This window comes from Polypterus senegalus, chromosome 7, assembly GCF_016835505.1.
Source record: "Polypterus senegalus isolate Bchr_013 chromosome 7, ASM1683550v1, whole genome shotgun sequence".
In the NCBI taxonomy this organism is placed as follows: domain Eukaryota; kingdom Metazoa; phylum Chordata; class Cladistia; order Polypteriformes; family Polypteridae; genus Polypterus; species Polypterus senegalus.
The window spans coordinates 162,259,253-162,280,824 of NC_053160.1; positions in this window are offsets into that span (position 1 = coordinate 162,259,253).

A 21,572-nucleotide genomic window follows, 5' to 3' on the forward strand; every position below is an offset into this window, starting at 1 on the left:
TTGCCTCCACTTGGTATTCTCTGAAATTCTTCTATTTCCCCCCTATTTTACCATTGCCCTTTCACAGAACTCTGAGCTTAAGGGCTATTTATATTGATTTGCATATTCAAAGAGGCATAATTCTGGGAGGAGTTTGGGAGTGGCAGCAGGCGCATGTACGTGCGTTACTTTTCAAACTGACCGGGATTTATGGAGCAGAAGAATGTGGAAGTTGGCAAACACACAGATTTATGCATCTGGATTTTTTTGAGCATACGCACATTTCCGCTTTTGTCCTTAAGCCATGTTTTAGTGTGAATTCTATGCACGGCGTTATGCATGAGGCCCATGCTGAATTTTATAAAAAAAATTTTCAATTAAGTTAGCTCCCCTTTTATTAGCAACATTTATAGAAGCCAGAGACAATAAAATTCTGTCTCAAACTTTTTACCAAGCATTAATTACCCTTTATCCTAAGAAAAAAAGTACCTATTACAATGTGCATCATACAAACCAATCTCACTTCTGAATAATGATGTTAAGATACTCTCCAAAATTCTAGCAAGAAGGATTGAGAAAGTGCTCCCCTCAGTAATATCACAAGACCAAACCGGATTCATTAAAGGTAGACATTTGGCTTCCAATCTTCTACGCCTATTTAACGTAATATATTCACCCATAAAGTCTAACACTCCAGAGATCTTATTATCTTTGGATGCAGAAAAAGTATTTGATATGGTTGAATGGGATTACCTGTTGACAACATTGCATAAATTTAGGTTTGGCCCAAGCATATGTGCATGGATCAAACTACGGTATACCAGTCAAGAAGCTTCAGTTTGTATTAACAACACTATCTCAGACTACGTCAAGCTAGAACTCGGTACTAGACAAGGATGCCCCTTGTCACCACTGCTATTTGCAATTGCCATTGAGCCATTGGCTGTTCACTTTTGAAATGCATCAGAGATAAAGGGGATTTTCAGAGAAGGACTTGAACAGAAAATATCTCTATATACAAATGATATGGTACTGTATATATCAGACCCACAAAATGCTGTGCCTGCAGCCCTAAATGAATAAACAGCAGAATTTCAAAAGATACCTGGACTCAAAATTAATTTGAAAAAAATTGTGCTTTTTCCAGTGAATTCTCTAGCAAACACCATTAGATTGAACACTTTCCCTTTTATCATTGCAGATCAATTTAAATACCTAGGGCTCAACATCACAAGTAAATATAAAGCTTTTTTTCGAAAAATTTTGCTGTCTGCTTGGAAAAACTTAAACAAGACGTACATAGATGGTTTACCCTCCATCTTACTTTAGCAGGGAGAATTAACACTATTACGATGAATATCCTCCCTAGACTTCTGTTTCTATTTCAAAACATCCCCATATAAATTAACAAATCATTTTTTAAGAAATGAGATTCAGTCAGAACTTAATTTATTTGGAATTCGAAATATCCACAAATCCAAAGTGCAACCCTACAATGACCTAAATCGGAAGGTGACATGGCTCTACTTAACTTTCAATTTTTTTACTGGGCGGCAAACATACAAGCTATAAAAACCTGGACATGGACACAAATAGATGAACAGAACCAGTCTTGGTCCGAAATCGAAAAAAAAATCCTGCAGTACTTCTTTATATTCCTTCCTTTGTACACCAAGAAATACAAGGTATCGCCAATATACTAAGAACCGAATTCTGCTTCACTCGCTCAGAATATAGAACCAATTTAGGAAGCACTTCAAGGTAGAGAATATTTCATTTGTGGCACCTCTACATGATAGGCTCTTTTTTCCACCCTCTCGCACTTAAATAGTTTTTTAATGTTTGGAAAACAAATGGGATTAAATCATTTAGAGTTTTGTACGTAAATAATGTCTTTGCATCCTACAAACAATTACACTCCAAATTTAGCTTCACATCAACACATTTTTTCCACTATATCCAAATTAAAAACTTTGCTAAACTTTAGCTAACATTTTTTCTATTCCAGAAGAAATATTGATCAGTCTTGGGGACTCTTGGGGGACAGCATTTCTATAATATAGAGCACCATTTTAAAGATCCCAGAGTACAGTGGGAAATGATAGATCTCTTACTCAACATTTCAGAAACAGAGTGGAAGGCAGCCATGCATAGAATTCACTCGAGCTCCATATGTGCAAAACATTCAATTATTCAACTTAAAATCTTTTATTGAGCATGTTTATCTCGTTTAAAATTGTCCAAAATGTTTCCAGGGCGAGATTCAACCTATGAACATTGTAATCGAGCTCCAGCTTCACTAGGCCACATGTTTTGAGTGTGTATTACATTAACATCATTCTGGGCAACAGCCTTGGTGTCACAATCCCTTATGTTTATTCCCCCCCTTTATGTACTTATGAAAAAGTAACAAATACGTTTATGCATCAGAACAAGTATAAAATGTGAGTAAGGTTATCTTTGAATGAAAAAGCACCTGCACAGAGCAGCAGACCACTGAAATATCTGCACCCAAAAGCCTCCCTCAAATAGAAATATGTCAACATTTCTAGGAGGATTCAGGAGTAAAATCCCTGGGACATCTGGATGTTTTAATGGATCTCTCTTGCTAATTCTGGAATCTGCAAGGTTTATGCTAAAAAATGAGAAACAAAAATACATTCTCATGTTTGTTGTCAATGTGTTAAAAAACAAACAGTCTTTGAGCACCAGATGGGAGACGAAAATGAGAAGAATGTGATAAGTTCTGTAGTAAAACTTAACAGCTAGAAAATTTTGATTGGTAATATTTTCTTTAATTAAAAAAATCTCATCAGAAGTTTAGCAATGAGAGTAATAGAAGGCATTATTTTAAAACTGTCCATAAAATCAGAAACTAATTGTGTAAGAAATAACTTTCAGCCCACACAGTCTTCACAGCTCACGGCTCTCCTTCATCACAGAGCACTGAACTGCTAAACAAGGTGAAGATCTATCTATCTATCTATTATATAGTGCCTTTCATATCTATCTATCTATCTATCTATCTATACATATATCTATCTATCTATCTATCTATCTATTATATAGTGCCTTTCACCTATCTATCTATCTATCTATCTATCTATCTATCTATCTATCTATCTATCTATTATATAGTGCCTTTCACCTATCTATCTATCTATCTATCTATCTATCTATCTATCTATCTATCTATCTATTATATAGTGCCTTTCACCTATCTATCTATCTATCTATCTATCTATCTATCTATCTATCTATCTATCTATCTATCTATCTATCTATCTATCTATTATTTAGTGCCTTTCACCTATCTATCTATCTATCTATCTATCTATGAGTTATGAGGCATCTCGGAACACCAAACCTGTGACACAGCTACACAAACACCATCCCTGGGTTCAAATATTCTTTTAATTTTCAAGACAACGGCTCCTACAAGTTTTTCAAAGGAGCATACAAATGATGCACTGATCTTTTCTTTTCCTTTTCCCTTTCCTCTTCCTTTTCTTCCTTCCTTGCTCCAAAGTTCCCCATTCTAGCTTTGTGTTCCAGTCTCCTAACTCAGACTCCCCTTAGGAGGTGAGATGGCTCCTTTTATGCCGGACACCTGAGCTCTCCCAGTGTGACAACATTACAGAAATACAGGAAATTCCATCTCTTCAGATCCCCCTGGCGGCACTCACGAAACCCAGCAGGGCTGCCCGATAGGTGTACAGTACATGGGCAATCTAGCCAAGGGATGCCACCATCTAGTACTTGGAGTTAGTATGCAGCCGTGATAAGCTCCTTCATTATTATAGTCTCATCTGGGAAAGGTTTGACTTGTATCAATCAGTGCCCCCTGTCCACTGCATGGGTCCTTTGGTCAGGTGAGGATCCATCTGTCCTGGTCGATAAGTCAGTCCATCTCTGCCTTCCTTTATAACATACTCGTAAAATGGATGGGCAGGATTTTCAGTCAACACAAAAAATTAGCTAAACAACCAGGAATATCTGAGTTCAGCAACACACGTCTTTTATTTTGGCTGTAGGAAACATTTCCCTCATTTGCCACCTTCTCAGCACAATACAATGCACAAATAAGTCCAGGTAAGTACAGCACACAGCACACTTTTGCCTTCTTCCTCTTTCTCTTCACCTCCTCTTCCTCCCGACTCTGACTCCCAGAGCAGTGGCTTCTTTTATCCTACACCCAGGAGTGCTTCCGGTGACCTATTACCGTGGTCTGGAAGCACTTCCTGGTGAGGCAGAAGTAGGGCTCCTCAGTTCCTGCAGAACCCCATGGTGGCACTCGAGGAACCCAACAGGGTAGTGCCAAACTCCCATGGAGCCTCGTGGGAGTCCAAGGCACTGATGAAACCCAGTGGGCTGCCATCTAGTGCTCTGAGGGAGATCCTGCCCTGTATGCGTTCTCTCCGCAGGTCCTTCCATTAGACACACGTCCCGGCTGTCCGCCACAATGCCTTTTATCACATCATCTCAGAGGAGCACAGTGGGATTTTTAAAAATGTGACATGCTGTCTGTTTTCTACATGAAGACACCAAAATGCACCATTTGGCACCTGACTGCATTTTCACCACAGGAAAATCTTATTAGACAGGAAGCAGCCCCCCTCCATTATCCACCATTATCTGGCAAATGCCCCTTCTTGTTGTTTCATGACTGCAGGAGTACTCTAGCTGAGGATATGCTCTCTGTAAGCGTCATGGAGTTCCAAGATTATATTCTGTCCCCGATGCATCTTTAGAGTTGGGATTTTTTTTTAAAATGTAGACATCATAATTTTCAATGACCTACCATGTCATCCTACTTGGCACTCAAATCAGGCTGTGGCTGTGCAGTGGAGTAGGAGAGTTGGGAAGAAGGATGGATCAGTGGACTCTGAGCTCAAGTCTGTCTTCGGAGAAATGTCGGGGTACCAACAAGGGCCACCCTGTTTACTTGAACAGGTGTGTGATAGTGCAAGGGTTAACAAAAGCAAAGTTTAGCTAGTGGATCTGGAGAGTGGTCCAGTCACGGGGTCGGAGCTCCACAAGGCGGGTGAAATACAATACATTACATTACAGTTTATTTTTGTATAGCCCAAAATCACACAGGAAGCGCCGCAATGGGCTTTAACAGGCCCCGCCTTTTGACAGCCCCCCAGCCTTGACTCTCTAAGAAGACAAGGAAAAACTCCCAATAAAAAGCCTTGTAGGGAAAATGGAAGAAACCTCGGAAAGGCAGTTCAAAGAGAGACCCCTTTCCAGGTAGGTTGGGCGTGCAGTGGGTGTCAAAAGTAGGGGGTCAATACAATAGAATACACAGAACAGAACAATTCCTTAATACAGCATAATAATAAAAATTTTAGAAGTATGGTTTAACAGTAGATGATATGACATAATTAGGTTTGGATATTTTTAGAGTCCTGGAGACCTCATCCATCAAGCTGCCTCCCCATTTGGCCATGCCATGGCTGAAACGTTGCTCTGATGAAAGGACCCCTCTTTCCCATGATTCCTGTGATCCTCCGTCAGGGATGACTTTACCATAGGCAGGCAAACAACTTGGCAGGTGGGCCGTGGCACCAATTGCCACATTTGGGTACCGAGAAAAGAAACAGAATAGGTGAGGGTTAGTATTCAAATATAATTATCATGTTACTTATGTTTTAGTGCTAATGACTAACAACAGAGATGCAGTCTGTACAGTTAATCAGCAGCTCTAGTCAGGATATGCTAAACTGAAGTAGTGAGTCTTCAGCCGGGATTTAAAGGCTGAGACCGAGGGGGCATCTCTTATGGAAGCAGGAAGACCATTCCACAGTTTAGGGGCCCTGTAACTAAAAGCTCGACCTCCCACTGTTATTTTATTAATCCTTGGAATCCTAAGCAGACCGGCATCTTGAGATCTTAATGTGCGCTCTGGTTTGTAAGTCATGATAAGTTCAGACAAGTAAGCCGGACCTTGACCATTTAATGCTTTATATGTTAAAAGGAGGATTTTGAAATCTGCCCTAAACTTAACTGGGAGCCAGTGTAAGGATTTAAGAACTGGGGTTATGAGTTCATATTTTCTTGTTCTTGTAATAATTCTTGCAGCCGCATTTTGGATTAACTGGAGGCTGTATAAAGAACAGTCTGAACATCCAGTGAACACCGCATTGCAGTAGTCAATCCTACTAGAGATAAATGCATGAATTAATTTCTCACAATCCTGTTTATTTAGAAAGCTCCTTAATTTCCTAACATTTTTAAGATGGAAAAAGCATGTTTTGGACGACTTTGTAATATGTGCTTTAAATGACATGCTAGAATCAAAGATAACTCCTAGATTGCATTCATCTCCTGAATGAGATGCCACCTTTCAGGGGCTCCTGTACTCCTGGAGACATGGTCATTTGGCCTCATTGGGCATCTCCTCCGAGCCACAGGTGATAAGAGAGCTACAAGCGTTCGCGATTACGTCCCCTGGTGTCCCGGAATGGTAGTGCTTACCTCAGATGACCCTGAAAGATAACCTCTGGACACGCATGCGTGACAACTCTCAAACACAGTAAGCCAGATTAGAAAGGGCGCTCCTCTGCTCCTGTCATGTCTGGTCATGGTCATTTGTTACGCCATTTATGACAGTGATGCTAAAGCCTAGGCTTGTGTGCATAGCATTCGTATGAAAAGCTGAATCAGGTCAGAAGCCATGGCTGGCTCTGCCCATATTGAGCTCTAAGCAACGAATATATCCACCCTAAATGACGGATGCCCTTATGAGGTGCCTTTTCACCAGGCAACTTGTACACAAAATGTCCCCAGGCCTGCCTTTGACAAATAATGACAGCAAGTTCTTGGAAGAAGTGACTGTTGTTAGCATCTGAGTCTATTTTAGTCTGCTGGTAACTAGTGAAGTGGAAGAGGAGGAAGCATGCCATCTGTCATGTATGGCACAGGATCTGCCATTTTACCAGGAGCCTACAGTCTGTTTTCAAATGTGGCTTTTCCCTGGATAAATACGGAGCACACTGAGGAGGTGATAAAGTCATGCTTGTAGTTTTCAGATGCACGACAGCAAAGCCAGCAGCAGACACTTGGAGAACGAGACAAGTTGGCCATTTTACTATTTTTTTCCATATAGGGTGTGGTAGTGGGTGGGAGGAGTACAGGGATCCATATAAAGTGTTGGGATGCCAGCTGGGACACACCTATTAATCTGTGGCCACAAACAACAAAACGTAACATGAAGGATTGGAGCTCCATCCTAAAGCTTCACCCGAGTCCTAATGAGACCCCATCACTCGGGGAGTGTCGATAACTGTCCAACAGGAAGGGGCGGGGCTAGTGGCCCCCAAGGAGCATCTTCTCACTGCTGATGACACTGTTAGTGGTAGCTCCCCCTCTCGGCCTGGTGGGGTATTACATATCTTAGGTGATCCGTGAAGGTGTCCCTAAGACACGCATGCGTGACAGGTGATAAAAATATATAATCTTGTAGTTTGAAGAAGTGTGTATAATAAAGAGTAATGCAGAGATCCACATTTCCAGGATTGTGTGTGCACCTATGAAAATTGGCAAGTATCACTATAGTATAGTTGTATGTGATCTGGGAAAGGAAACTCATTAAAGCTGCCAGATGGAAAGCAATGACTGTTTGAAGTGAGACAGGCTGCCCCTCAGCTGCGCATCTCTTACCATTAGTTCAGAAGGATGGGAAATGTGTTGTCACACACGTGCGAATAGGAGGCAGCTAAAGGGTTTGAGTAATTGTAATTCCACGACAGACCAGGGGGTGGCGAGGTGCGCTGACTGTCTCTCTCAGTTCCTTGCAGACCATTCTCAGGAATTTCTGCCATTTTCCAGTACCTTTGATGACGTCAATACAACTCCAGTACAACTCGGAGTTCTGCCACGTGCAACAGTTCACTGACGACACTGCTATCATGGGCTGCATCAGGAGAGGGCAGGAGGAGGAGGATAGGAACATAATCAAGGACTTTGTTAAACGGTGTGACTCAAACCACTTACACCTGAACACCAGCAAAACCAAGGAGCTGGTGGTGGATTTTAGGAGATCCAGGCCCCTCATGGACCCCATGATCATCAGAGGTGACTGTGTGCAGAGGGTGCAGACATATAAATACCTGGGTGTGCAGCTGGATGACAAATTGGACTGGTCTGCCAATACTGATGCTCTGTGCAAGAGACGACAGAGCCGACTATACTTCCTTAGAAGGTTGGCGTCCTTCAACATCTGAAATAAGATGCTGCAGATCTTCTATCAGACGGTTGTGGCGAGTGTTCTCTTCTACGGGGTGGTGTGCCAGGGAGGCAGCATAAAGTAGAGGGACGCCTCACGCCTGGACAAACTGGTGAGGAAGGCAGGCTCTGGACAGACAGCTGGACAGTTTAACATCTGTGGCAGAGTGATGGGTGCTAAGCAAACTCCTGTCAATCATGAAGAATCCACTGCATCCACTGAACAGGATCATCTCCAGACAGAGGAGCAGCTTCAGCGACAGACTGCTGTCACCGTCCTGCTCCACTGACAGACTGAGGAGATCGTTCCCCCTCCACACTCTGCAACTCTTCAGTTCCACCCGGGGGGGGTAAACGTTAACAATATACAAAATTATTGTCTGCTTTTACCTGCATTTTTATCACTCTTTAATTTAATATTGTTTTTATCAGTATGCTGCTGCTGGAGTATGTGAATTTCCCGTTGGGGATTAATAAAGTATCTATCTATCCATCATTTTGACATCACTTCCTGGGTCTGGGGTGGGGGGGGGGAATGTTTGGCCCCAATGATGACATCACTTCCAGTCCCAAAGATGTCACTTTCCGTTCCGGCCCCAATAATGACGTGTCACTTCCTGTACTGGCCTTTAAAGTTCTGTTTTGAACTCAGATCAGTGAACAGCTCTGTTCAGATTTAAAGCTATTTGCAGCCATGGAACAATATACAGGTGTCTGCCTCAGACCTTTATGATGTCTTTGCCTCATCATTGTTACAGTGTTTAGAACTCTTTTGGACTCACCTGAAGCTATCTATCTATCTATCTATCTATCTATCTATCTATCTATCTATCTATCTATTATATAGTGCCTTTCACCTATCTATCTATCTATCTATCTATCTATCTATCTATCTATCTATCTATCTATCTATCTATCTATCTATCTATCCATCCGTCCATCCCAGAGCCTCATTCTATAACATTATATTGCCCGTTTACTTATCAGTGTATTAATGCAGCAAGCACTTCCCTTAGTGTACATCACAGTCACCATCTGTCATGTTACAGCTGCATGACCTCCAAACTGAGCAGTAATCTGCCTGCCAGTGTAGCCGATGCCCCCTCAATGTCAGCATTTCAGACCAGGCCGGTCGTCTAGTGCTCTCTTGTTGGAGTTGCTGAGTGGGCTGTTCATTTTGCAGGTTTGTGTTTTTCCAGACGAAGACAGTTACTGACCCTCTTCTGTTCTGTTTCGCTGTGTCTCGCTCTGCTGCTCTGGCACTCAGTGCCACTGCTACTCTGCCAAGCCATTTTTTTTTTCCTGTCTGTGGGATGTGACCTCACATTGGTAGTGAGCCATATGATTCAGCAGGGATCATCACAACGGCAGACCATTTTATATGGGCGTCCACTGGTGTCCACTAGACTGGCAAGTGCTGGGCAAGTGGAGGGCACACAGATCACCTACTGCAGGTCAACAGAACTTCACCAGTTTTCTTTTTTTTTTTTATTAATTTTATTACAATCCATACATAGCAATCAAGTTTTACAAAAAGAAGAATTATGTTAAGAACAGATCGATCCCCACCCTGAGAGAGAGAGCAAGCCAAAGGTGTAAAATTTAAGGCTTGTAAAATACCTAAATTAACAAATTCTCTGTGCTTTATAAACTTATTTTAAAATATTACTGATTAGATCCTGCCATGTTTTGAAAAAGTCTGCACAGATCCTCTAACTGAGTATTTGATTTTTCCAATTTTAAATAATATAACACATCAGTTTCCCACTGACTTAAAAAAGGGGAGTTTGGGTTCTTCCAGTTTATCAGAATAAGTCTGCGTGCCAACAGTGTAGTGAATGCAATCACAATTTGTTTGTCTTTCTCCACTTTAAGACCCTCTGGAAGAACCCCAAACACAGCTGTTAATGGGTTAGGAGGGATTGTGAGTCCAAGACTGTCTGAGAGGTAATTAAAATTTTTGTCCAGAATAATGTTAATTTGGTGCAGGCCCAGAACATGTGACCTAGTGAGGCTGGGGCTTGGTTGCAACGTTCGCAGGTTGGATCATGCCCTGGAAAAATTTTGAGAGTTTTAGTCGAGACAGATGTGCTCGATATATAATTTTGAGTTGTATAATTGTATGCTTTGCATATGGAGCTTGAGTGAATTCTCTGCATTGCTACTTTCCACTCCTTTTCTGATATATTAATTGAGAGGTCATTTTCCCAGTGTCCTCTTGGATCTTTGAAAGGAAGGGATTGTAAAATGATTTTATATATTGTAGAGATGGAGTCTAACTCCTTGAAATTGAGCAATATTTTTCCAGCGTGGATGAGGGTGCAAGATGAGGAAAATCTGGAAGGTTCTGTTTAACAAAGTTCCTGATTTGAAGATAGTGAAAGAAATTTGTAGCTGGAATGTTAAATTTGGAATGTAATTGTTCATAGGATGCAAAGACGTTGTCTATATAAAGATCTCTAAGCAAGTTAATTCCAAATTTTTCCAGATATTAAAACTGCATATGTTTGTGAAGGTTGAAAGAGGTGGTTCTCTTGCAGGTGCCACAGAAAGAAGCTTCTCCGTCTTAAAATGCTTTCTACATTGGTTCCAGATTCTAAGTGAGTGGAGCACAATTGGGTTATTAGTGTATTGCCGATAACGTGTGTTTATTGGAGCACAGAGCAAGGAATACAAAGAAGTACTGCAGGATTTTACTTCTATTGCGGTCCATGCCTGTGTATGTTCTTCTATTTGTGTCCAGGTTCTTATCGACTGTATATTTGCGCCCAGTAATAAAACTGGAAGTTAGGTAGAGCCATGCCGCCTTCTGCCTTTTGTCTTTGTAGGGTCGCTCTTTTGATGCGTGGATGTTTAGAATTCCAAATAAATGAGGTTATTGTTGAATCTAATTGCTTAAAGAATGATTTATTAATGTATATTGGTATGTTTTGAAATAAAAAGGAGCTTAGGAAGAATATTCATCTTAACAGTGTTAATTCTTCCAGCTAGTGTGAGATGAAGGGTTGACCATCTATGCAAGTCTTGTTTAATTTTTTCCATGCAGACACGAAATTTTGTTGATAAAGAGCTTTATGTTTACTTGTGATGTTTACCCCGAGGTATTTAAACTGTTCTGCAATGATAAAAGGTAGGGTGTCTAATCTAATATTATATGCTTGAGAATTCACGGAAAGAGTACACTTTTATTCAGATTAATTCTGAGACCAGAGAGCTTTTGAAATTCTGTGAGTGCTGCTAAGACTGCAGGCACAGAATTTTCTGGGTCCGATATATACAGTACCATGTCATCTGCATATAATGAGATTTTCTGTTCCAGTCCTTCTCTGCTAATCCCCTTTATCTGATCAGTATTTCGACAATGTATTGCCAGTGGTTCAATGGCAATTGCAAACAGCAGTGGTGACAAAGGGCATCCTTGTCTTGTGCCACGTTCTAGTTTAAAGTAGTCTGAGCAAATGTTATTGATGCAAACTGAAGCTTCTGGGTTAGTATACAGTAATTTAATCCATGCACAAATGTTGGGCCAAACCCAAACTTCTCCAAAATAGTAAAAGGTATTTCCATTCAATCATGTCGAATGCTTTTTCTGCATCCAATGATAATAATATTTCTGGGGTGTTTGATTTAGTTGGTGAGTATATTACATTAAACAGGCGTCGAAGATTTGAAGATAAGTGTCGGCCCCTAATAAATCCAGTTTGGTCTTGTGATATTACGAGGGAGCACTTTCTCCATCCTTCTAGCTATGATTTTAGAGAGTATTTTAACGTCGTTATTCAGAAGTGAAATTGGTCTGTATGATGCACATTGTAATAAGTCCTTATTTTGTTTTGGAAAGACAGTGATTAGTGCTTGGCGAAAGGTTTGTGGAAGAGATTGGTTATCTCTGGCTTCTGTAAATGTTGCTAATAGGAGGGAGCTAGCTGAGCGGAGAATTTCTTGTAAAACTCTGCAGGGTAGCCATCAGGGCCTGCTGCTTTTCCACCTTGGAGTGACTTTATAGCATCCAGTAATTCTGATAATGACAGAGGTTTATCAAGTTCCTCCACACTAAAAGCGTCAATTTGTGGTATCTGTAATGTATCCAGAAATGCATTAGATTGTATATTGTCTTCTTTAAACTCAGTAGTATATAGGGATTTATAGTAGTCTCTAAAAGTGTACATTATATTTTTGTGTTCGATGATTTTATCTCCGTTCGTGTTAGTGATTACAGAGATTGCGTTGCATACATCTTGCTTGTGAATTTGTTGCGCTAAAAGCTTATTAGCTTTCTCTCCATGTTCATAATAATGATGTCTGGATTTGTAAATTAGTTGTTCAGTTTCTTTAGTTGTCAAGAGGTTTAATTCTGAATGTAGAGCCTGCCTCCTCTTATGTAGAGTCTCGCTTGGTAGTCTGGCATGTTCTTCATCTATTTTAGTAATTTCGCTTTTATCTCTGCTACTTTCTTCGCTTCGGATTTATTTCTGTGGGAAAGATATGAGATAATCTGTCCTCTTAAGAAGGCCTTAAGAGTTTCCCAGAGTATTCCTGCAGAGATCTCAGGGGATGTATTTGTCTCTAGAAAGAATTTGATTTGTTTGGATATAAATTCAGTACAATTCTCGTCAGCTAATAGAAGCGGTTGAGGCCATCTGCTGGGGTGAGTGTATGGGGCTTAGTAATTTCAGCTCCAAGATCATCGGAGCATGGTCTGAAATAACAATAGCATCGTATTTACAAGATTTAATCTTAGGCAAGAAGTTATTATCTATAAAGAAGTAATCAATCCTTGAGTAGCAATGATGTACTGGTGAGTAGAAAGAATATGTTCTTGAATTTGGGTTTAAAAACCTCCAGGGATCTGATAAGTTGTGATCAGTTATAAACTTTGTAATTATCTTTGCGGTGTTAGTTGCCGTTCCCCCTGTGGAGGAAGTCTTATCTAAAAGTGGATTTAGAACACAATTAAAGTCCCCAGCCATTATAAGTTTATGAGTGTTCAGATTGGGAATGGATGCAAATAAATTTTGTATAAATTCCTTATCATCAACATTAGGTGCATAAACATTTATCAAAATCATTTTACAGTTAGATAAGTCTCCCATGACCATCACATATCTCCCTTCAGGATCCAATACTACATCTGATGCTACAAATGGTACTGTTCTATGTATGAGAATTCCCACCCTCTAGTTTTCTTTGTAAAACTAGAATGGAACATTTGGCCAGTCCAGTCTTTTGCAGCGGAACTGATCCTTACTTAGTAAGTGGGTTTCCTGTAAAAATACTATTTTAGCATTTAGACCTGTTAGGTGAGAAAGTACTTTCTTTCTCTTTAATTTGATTCAGGCCTTTAACATTCCAGCTTACGAAGTTAACTGTCCCATCATGGAGACACTGATTCTGAGTTTTTGATGTCATTTTATAGTCTTAACTGGAAGTGAAATAGTTTAGGTCTTAATTTCCTATTCCCCAAGAGTTGTTGCCATGCAGCTTATTATTACGTTGATAGTTATAATTATAAAGATTGAGATGATAGATTAGGTATAGATCAAGCCTGCTCTCTTTCTCTTCCCCTTAACCCCCACCCTCCCTTTTGCCTCCCCAGGTGAGGCTAAAACCCACTTCACGCAGTCCCAGTCCTCTGACATACCCAGAGACAGAGCACGTCCAAAGCACATCAAGCCCCCATGCAGTGGCGCTTTAAGGTTAAAAGATAGAGATATCTGTTACCAATATAGTCTTTAAAAGAGGAAAAAAAAAGAATTTTGCACTTAAAATATATATATAGTCTTCAGCAATTTTAGTGCATTAAGATGATACCCCAGATAATAAACCCAGGTGATGGTGTTAAAGATGTGTCCAAAATAAGCGGAACAAGTCTTAATGCAGTAATAGCAATAAAAGTAAACCAAGGGTATGATATTGAACAGTCTCATTTAGGGTACACATGAAATAATTAGAAAAGAAAAAGAGAAAAAAAAGGAGGAAAAAGTAATTAAGCACAATAAAACATAAATAGATAGCGCCCTAGTAATACTAAGTAATAATAAAAATATATGAGAATATATGCTAATAAAAAACCCGTATTTTAAAACAATTAGATCAATCAATAGATTATAAATCTTAGCTTTATCATTTACCGCCATGACTCACTATTATGTATCAGAATAGTCCCGGGATCAGCTTTCTTAATTCATTTACTGCTTCTTCCTTGCTAGCGAAGACATAGAAATGACCCTGCCATTCCACTTTCAGTTTTGCCGGATACAGGAGGCTGTATTTGACACTGGCTTGCCGTAGCCGCTGTTTAATATTGTAACAACTGGTAGTTGAGTATTGAAGTTCTCGGAGCTGAACTTTGCTGCGCACTTCCCCCAAGCTATTGGCTAGCGGAATGCCAGCACCATACACGCAGCTGTACCCAGCTCATTAAGCAGGCGAACACTCGTGTCCCATACACCGCACGACCCCGAGTGTCTCCGTAAATAATTGCATAGATGGAATATCTAGCAAGACACAGCTCTGTCCTTTATTACCTCTTTAATAGAGCAGAGAGTCAAAAAACAAAGCTTAATACATGCAAGGCCATAGCCAAAGTCATTCATCAAGACATCTTTCTCCATGATGGTAACTGTTACACTTTTATATACCTGGGCTGCAAATGACCCAAGCTCACCCAACTAACTGAAACATAAACACATATAACATTTATAGTGCAAAAGAAATCGATTGCCTTGCTTAATTAACACAAAAAGTAAACTCTAACGAAATACCCATAATGCACCATGCTGTTAACGCTGACCGCCGGGTCATTACAATATTATAGAAGGCTGTGCGTTTAGTAGCTGTTGCTGGACAGAAGTCAGGGAAGATACGAATGTGGTTATTTTCATATATGATATCTTCCTTGTTTCTGAGGAGTGCCATCACCTCTATCTTAAATGATAATCGTTCAAAACGAACTATAAAAGTTCTTGGTCGGGGTCTGACGGTGTTTGATCCGTGTACGCGGTAAACCGCTGCTATCTCAGATTCCGCTTTAAAGTCGCCCCCGATTATTTTAGAAAAAAGTTCAGCTGCGAATTTCACAGGGTTTGAACTTTCTCGATTCTCCGGCAGACCTTCAATTCTGAAATTATACCTTCTACTCCCATCTTCTAAAGCAGCCAGTCTGTCTCCAAGTTTTTCTCCGAGTTTTTTACATTCGGAACTGACATTTACTGCTCTTTCCTCGGCACTGGCAGCTAAATATTCGGCCATTTCGATCCGATTCGTGAATGTCTCCTTAAGATGCTCCAATTGATCAGCAAGCATGCTCAGTTTAACCGAGTTTTTCTGAATGCGCTCTTCAATTTTACCCAGCACCTGTCGAAGTTCAAGTTGTACCTCTTGACGCAGCCTTTCATTTGCCTGTCGGAATTCCTGTCGCAGCCTTTCATTTGCCTGTTGGATTTCCTGTCGCAGCCATTCATTGGCCTGTTTCATCTCCTGTTTCAATTCCTGTTTCAGTCTCTCAAGTGCCTTCGCCGTTGTTTCTCATTAGCCTTCTCGCTTTTCTTTATATCTTGCGTGAGCTCAGCGAGCAGCACTTTCAGTTCAGATAGCTCAATTGTGCCTTCTTGTACCGTAGATGAAGCAGCAGACTTTGCTGAAGCCGGTGTCCCCGCTGCTCCAGGATCGCGTAATGGCGTAACTGAAGCCGCGGACTTCTCGGCCCTTTCCAGTTTCAGGTAATCCTCTCCAATCGGCGAGCTATCCACATCTGCACTCACGATCGCACCTTCGCTCCCCTTTTCGCTCTCAGCCGGCGACGATGTAGCGGACCGTGGTCCCAAGGAGTCTGTGCTTTCGCCCATCTGATCCAGGTCTGTCTCTGATAGGCTGTATCTTGAACTGGGGCTTGCTGATCGCAGCTTGGATGTTGCTTTAGTTTTCGATTCTTTCGAACCCCCCTTCTTGTTGGCCATGCTTATATGTGCTTACATATACTGTGGCAGTTCCTCTCGGGTTGAATAAATACAGGATATCTCAGAATAATAAGCAAATAATATGAAAAATAGCACCACTGCTAGCGGAGCTCCACTTCAGACGTCCATCTCTCGCATCGGACGAGACCAGTTTTCTGACTTTCTTCTCCACAAGTTTATTGTCCACAGAAATGCTGTAAACTGGAATCGTTTAGTTTTCTTTTCCTGTACGTTTAGTTGCCATAATATTTTGCTAGCTGAATCATAGATACTGTATGACTTTTCCTGAGTGTATAGCATTAGTTGCTGATTTATTTTGATTTTCTGCATTTGATGGCAGTGTGATTATGTTTATTACTGTTGTATTAAATGTGAATGACCCTGTTAAAAGCACCACATGCTAGTGGGACTCTGCTGTGCTTAAACTTTAGCTCGAGCTGTAAAACGAATGACCAGTTTAATAAAATGATCCACACCAGAGCTCGATGTTCATTTGAAGCTGCCTGAAATAAAATGTTCAAATGATCTTCAAATGTGTGAAAAATGTTTCATTCATGTAAGACAAAATAAAAAAAATAAAGACAAGTCAAATTAAACATCCAAGTAAAAAGATTAAAAGCAACAATTAAATAAAAGGAGAAATATATTAAAATGCACACTAGCATGTGAATAACAGAGCACTTTAAAACGGTTCAAAATATCCATTAACGCTGCTAAAAGCTTCTGCTGAATTAAAATCACAAGAAGAAGGCAAATGCTATAAAATATAATTAGAAAACCAGCAGCCGACAATCTATTAGATGAAACGCTGATGAATGTATTTAAATGGCTCTAAGAGTTTAAAAATAATACCTTGGGGTGATCCTGCTTATCACATAACACTCTGAAAACCGATGAATCCAGTTCAGGGTGATGGGGGCTGCACTGGGCGCAGCAGGACCCCAATAAGGACGGTGTGCTTGTCCTTCACTTACACACCCACTCGGATTGGGCCATTTTAGAATCGCAAATTATCTGAGTTTACAAAGAGACGGATTGTGACGGGTGTGGAATTAGAACTCGGCGAGGCAGCAGCGCTAACCCCTGCGCCACCCGTCATCCTTACACACACTAACCATTCGAAAACACCAGAAACGTATCAGAGGGCGTCGCTGGCATTGCTGTTTACCAAACAATCTGGGGTGACTGCAGTGATGCCCTTTTGTATGTTACCGTATTACTAATTTTATTTTTAAACAGCTTTAGGCTTTGATTTGAGGATTACTTGGGAATGGCTAGCCTGACTGATTCATGCGCTTCTGCAGAAATAAGATGCAGGACATCCAAATCTGCGAATGTGAAGCACACTTTAGGGCACACATTTCACACTCATAGTCTGTTTGCTTTGTTTCGAATCAGACGATGATCAGTCACTTTGTTTTAATCCCCAGTCATTTTCTTTGCGGTTCACACAGTAAACTTTCAAGTGGATCAGAAGTAACAATAATCGCCCGGTGGGCTTGTCACGGGCTTCTTTTCATTGGGGGGAAATAAATTTTATCCTGAGAAAAATCATCATGAAAGATGAACAAGAGATGTGCTTGTGCAGTAAACCCTTGGAATCGACGAGTGGTACTTTGGAAAGGGTGAGGCTCGTCCTGTTCGACCGAGCACGGGGCTTCGGGAGGGACAGATGTGGAGCGGTGAGGGAGGAAGGCCAGCCAGCTGCTTGGTATGCTTCTGGAAGGACACGTCTTCTCCAGAGATCTGTACAGGAGAGGACAATCCTAGGGAGGGCATACAGTGACGTGCTCCAGTTTCATTCAGACAGCGACATGCACTTTCACTCTATGATGTTGGGTGTTTATCTCCAGTAACCTACGGTATGAATTGGTTTATCTCAGATCACATTTCTGCTTTCCTTCACAATGTAAATACAGTTAATAATGGCCACTTTGGAATCACATTTACTGCATAGTATCAAAGCTAAGGCGTCTCCAGTGTTCACACTGTGCCTGTAGTGTGAACACTTTTAGAGGATGCCCACCCGCGGGCATCACCCTACTGCTGTGGATTAGGAGGTTTAATCGACGGTCGCACAGGGCATTCGTTTCTCACCAACTCTGTGGGTGGACTGATGTCCCCGATCAACGTGGCAAAGTGCGATTGTGAGAGAGAGATAAAGAGTCTCTGAGGCCGAATCCGGTGCCTGGACTGATCTGTGTTGGTACGTGTGCGAGGTGTTCTCTGTGAAGTTGTATTATTGTGGGTATTTACAGTGGGATGCAAAAGTTTGGGCAACCTTGTTAATAGTCATTATTTTCCTGTATAAATCGTTGGTTGTTACGATAAAAAATGTCAGTTAAATATATCATATAGGAGACACACACAGTGATATTTGAGAAGTGAAATGAAGTTTATTGGATTTACAGAAAGTGCGCAATAATTGTTCAAACAAAATCAGGCAGGTGCATAAATTTGGGCACCGTTGTCATTTTATTGATTCCAAAACTTTTAGAACTAATTATTGGAACTCAAATTGGCTTGGTAAGCTCAGTGACCCCTGACCTACATACACAGGTGAATCCTATAATGAGAAAGAGTATTTAAGTGGGTCAATTGTAAGTTTCCCTCCTCCTTTAATTTTCTCTGAAGAGTAGCAACATGGGGGTCACAAAACAACTCTCAAATGACCTGAAGACAAAGATTGTTCACCATCATGGATTAGGGGAAGGATACAGAAAGCTGTCCCAGAGATTTAAGCTGTCTGTTTCCACAGTTAGGAACATATTGAGGAAATGGAAGACCACAGGCTCAGTTCAAGTTAAGGCTCAAGTGGCAGACCAAGAAAGATTTCGGACAGACAGAAGCGACGAATGGTGAGAACAGTCAGAGTCAACCCACAGACCAGCACAGACCTACAACATCATCTTGCAGCAGATGGAGTCACTGTGCGTTGTTCAACCATTCAAGCACTTTACACAAGGAGATGCTGTATGCGAGAGTGATGCAGAGGAAGCCTTTCTCCGCCCACAGCAAAAACAGAGCAGCTTGAGGTATGCTCAAGCACATTTGGACAAGCCAGCTTCATTTTGGAATAAGGTGCTGTGGACTGATGAAACTAAAATGGAGTTATTTGGGCATAACAAGGGGCGTTATGCATGGAGGAAAAAAGAACACAGCATTCCAAGAAAAACACCTGCTACCTACAGTAAAATATGGTGGTGGTTCCATCATGCTGTGGGGCTGTGTGGCCAGTGCAGGGACTGGGAATCTTGTCAACGTTGAGGGACTCATGGATTCCACTCAGTATCAGCAGATTCTGGAGACCAATGTCCAGGAATCAGTGACAAAGCTGAAGCTGCGCCGGGCTGGATCTTCAACAAGACAACAACCCAAAACACTGCTCAAAATCCACTAAGGCATTCATGCAGAGGAACAAGTACAACGTTCTGGAATGGCCATCTCAGTCCCCAGACCTGAATATAATTGAAAATCTGTGGTGTGAGTTAAAGAGAGCTGTCCATGCTCGGAAGCCATCAAACCTGAATGAACTAGAGATGTTTTGTAAAGAGGAATGGTCCAAAATACCTTCAACCACAATCCAGACTCTCATTGGAACCTACAGGAAGCGTTTAGAGGCTGTAATTTCTGCAAAAGGCAGATCTACTAAATATTGATTTCATTTCTTTTTTTTGGTGCCCAAATTTATGCACCTGCCTGATTTTGTTTGAACAATTATTGCACACTTTCTGTAAATCCAATAAACTTCATTTCACTTCTCAAATATCACTGTGTGTGTCTCCTATATGATATATTTAACTGACATTTTTTATCGTAACAACCAACGATTTATACAGGAAAATAATGACTATTAACAAGGTTGCCCAAACTTTTGCATCCCACTGTATTTTGAAGCTGCCTAATTACCAAGAGAACTGTTTTCTTGTTGTTAAGAAAGTCCTGTGCCAGATCACATTCATGTCTTATGCGAGCCGCTCACAGTATGCTTGGTAAGACCGCCTTTTCTAGAGGGTCTCAGTCCAGTTGCTTTGGTCCACACCAGGGTGCGATTCTCATGTTCATATCTGCCTAAATGAACCAGACTACAGAGCAATCCCTCCCGAGTTTGATGGAAATCCTCCAAATGAGCTAAGTGTGAAGACGCCTTTATTGTAAGTTCTGCAATAAAACCCAGCTTTTTTGCTCATCAGTGTGGATGCCAATCCTCAAAGGGCATATTTATGCTAACATCCCCTCTAACCCACTCTTAGCAAATTAAAAGTTGTCCAATTACCTGACATATTCATCTTTGGGATGCAGTGAAAAAAGCTAAAGCATCCAGAGGAAAAAGTCCTATGTACAGCGGGAGAACATATGGTGCTCAAAAGGGGGTTGTTAATCAGTTTCATCTGCTTTATGTGGTATAGCGGGTCTGCGGCTCAAAATAAAAGGCCAGTTTTAAATAAATTATCGCCGCACTCGTGGCTTATAGAGGGGGCATGGTAGTGAGGCCGGAGCGTTCTCGGACGCGACATAATGCGGGTGTTTCCTCGCTTAAGTGCAAAGGTGAGGAATTGTCCACATCCGTAATTGATTCCGGCAGCTGTTAATTGCCACACCTGTGCCACATCCCCATTATATATAGTAGGAGCGTGAGTGAGGAGGGGAGAGGAAAAAAAGATCGAAAAAGTGAATGGAGGTTTGGGGAAGAAGAGAAAGCTGGAAGTGAAGAGTCTGGTGCGTGAATGAGTGGGTAAGTGAGCTCGATTGGCATTTACCATAGAATACCAGAATTGGCAGGTCCACCACTGGCACCCTGTGCTTTTCACAGATGAGATCAGTTTCACCCTGAGCACATGTGACAGACGTGAAAGGGTCTGGAGAAGCCGTGGAGAACGTTATGGTGCCTGTAACATCGTTCAGCATGACCGGTTTGGTGGTGGGTCAGTGGTGGTCTGGGTAGGCATATCCATGGAGGGATACACAGACCTCTACAGGCTAGACAACGGCACCTTGACTGCCATTAGGTATCGGGATGAAATCCTTGGATCCATTGTCAGACCCTGTGCTGGTGCAGCTGGTCCTGTGTTCCTCCTGGTGCACGACAATGCCCGGCCTAATGTGGCGAGAGTATGAAGGCAGTTCCTGGAGGATGAAGAAATTGATACCATTGACTGGCCCCCGTGCTCACTCACTTGACCTAAATCCAATAGAACACCTCTGGGTGTGACATTATGTTTCACCATCCAATGCCGCCAGGTTGCACCTCAGACTGTCCAGGAGCTCAGTGATGCGCTGGTCTAGATCTGGGAGGAGATCCCCCAGAACACCATCCGTCGTCTCATTAGGAGCATGCCACCCCAATGTTGTCAGGCATGCATACAAGCACTTGGGGGCCATACAAACTACTGAGTACGATTTGGT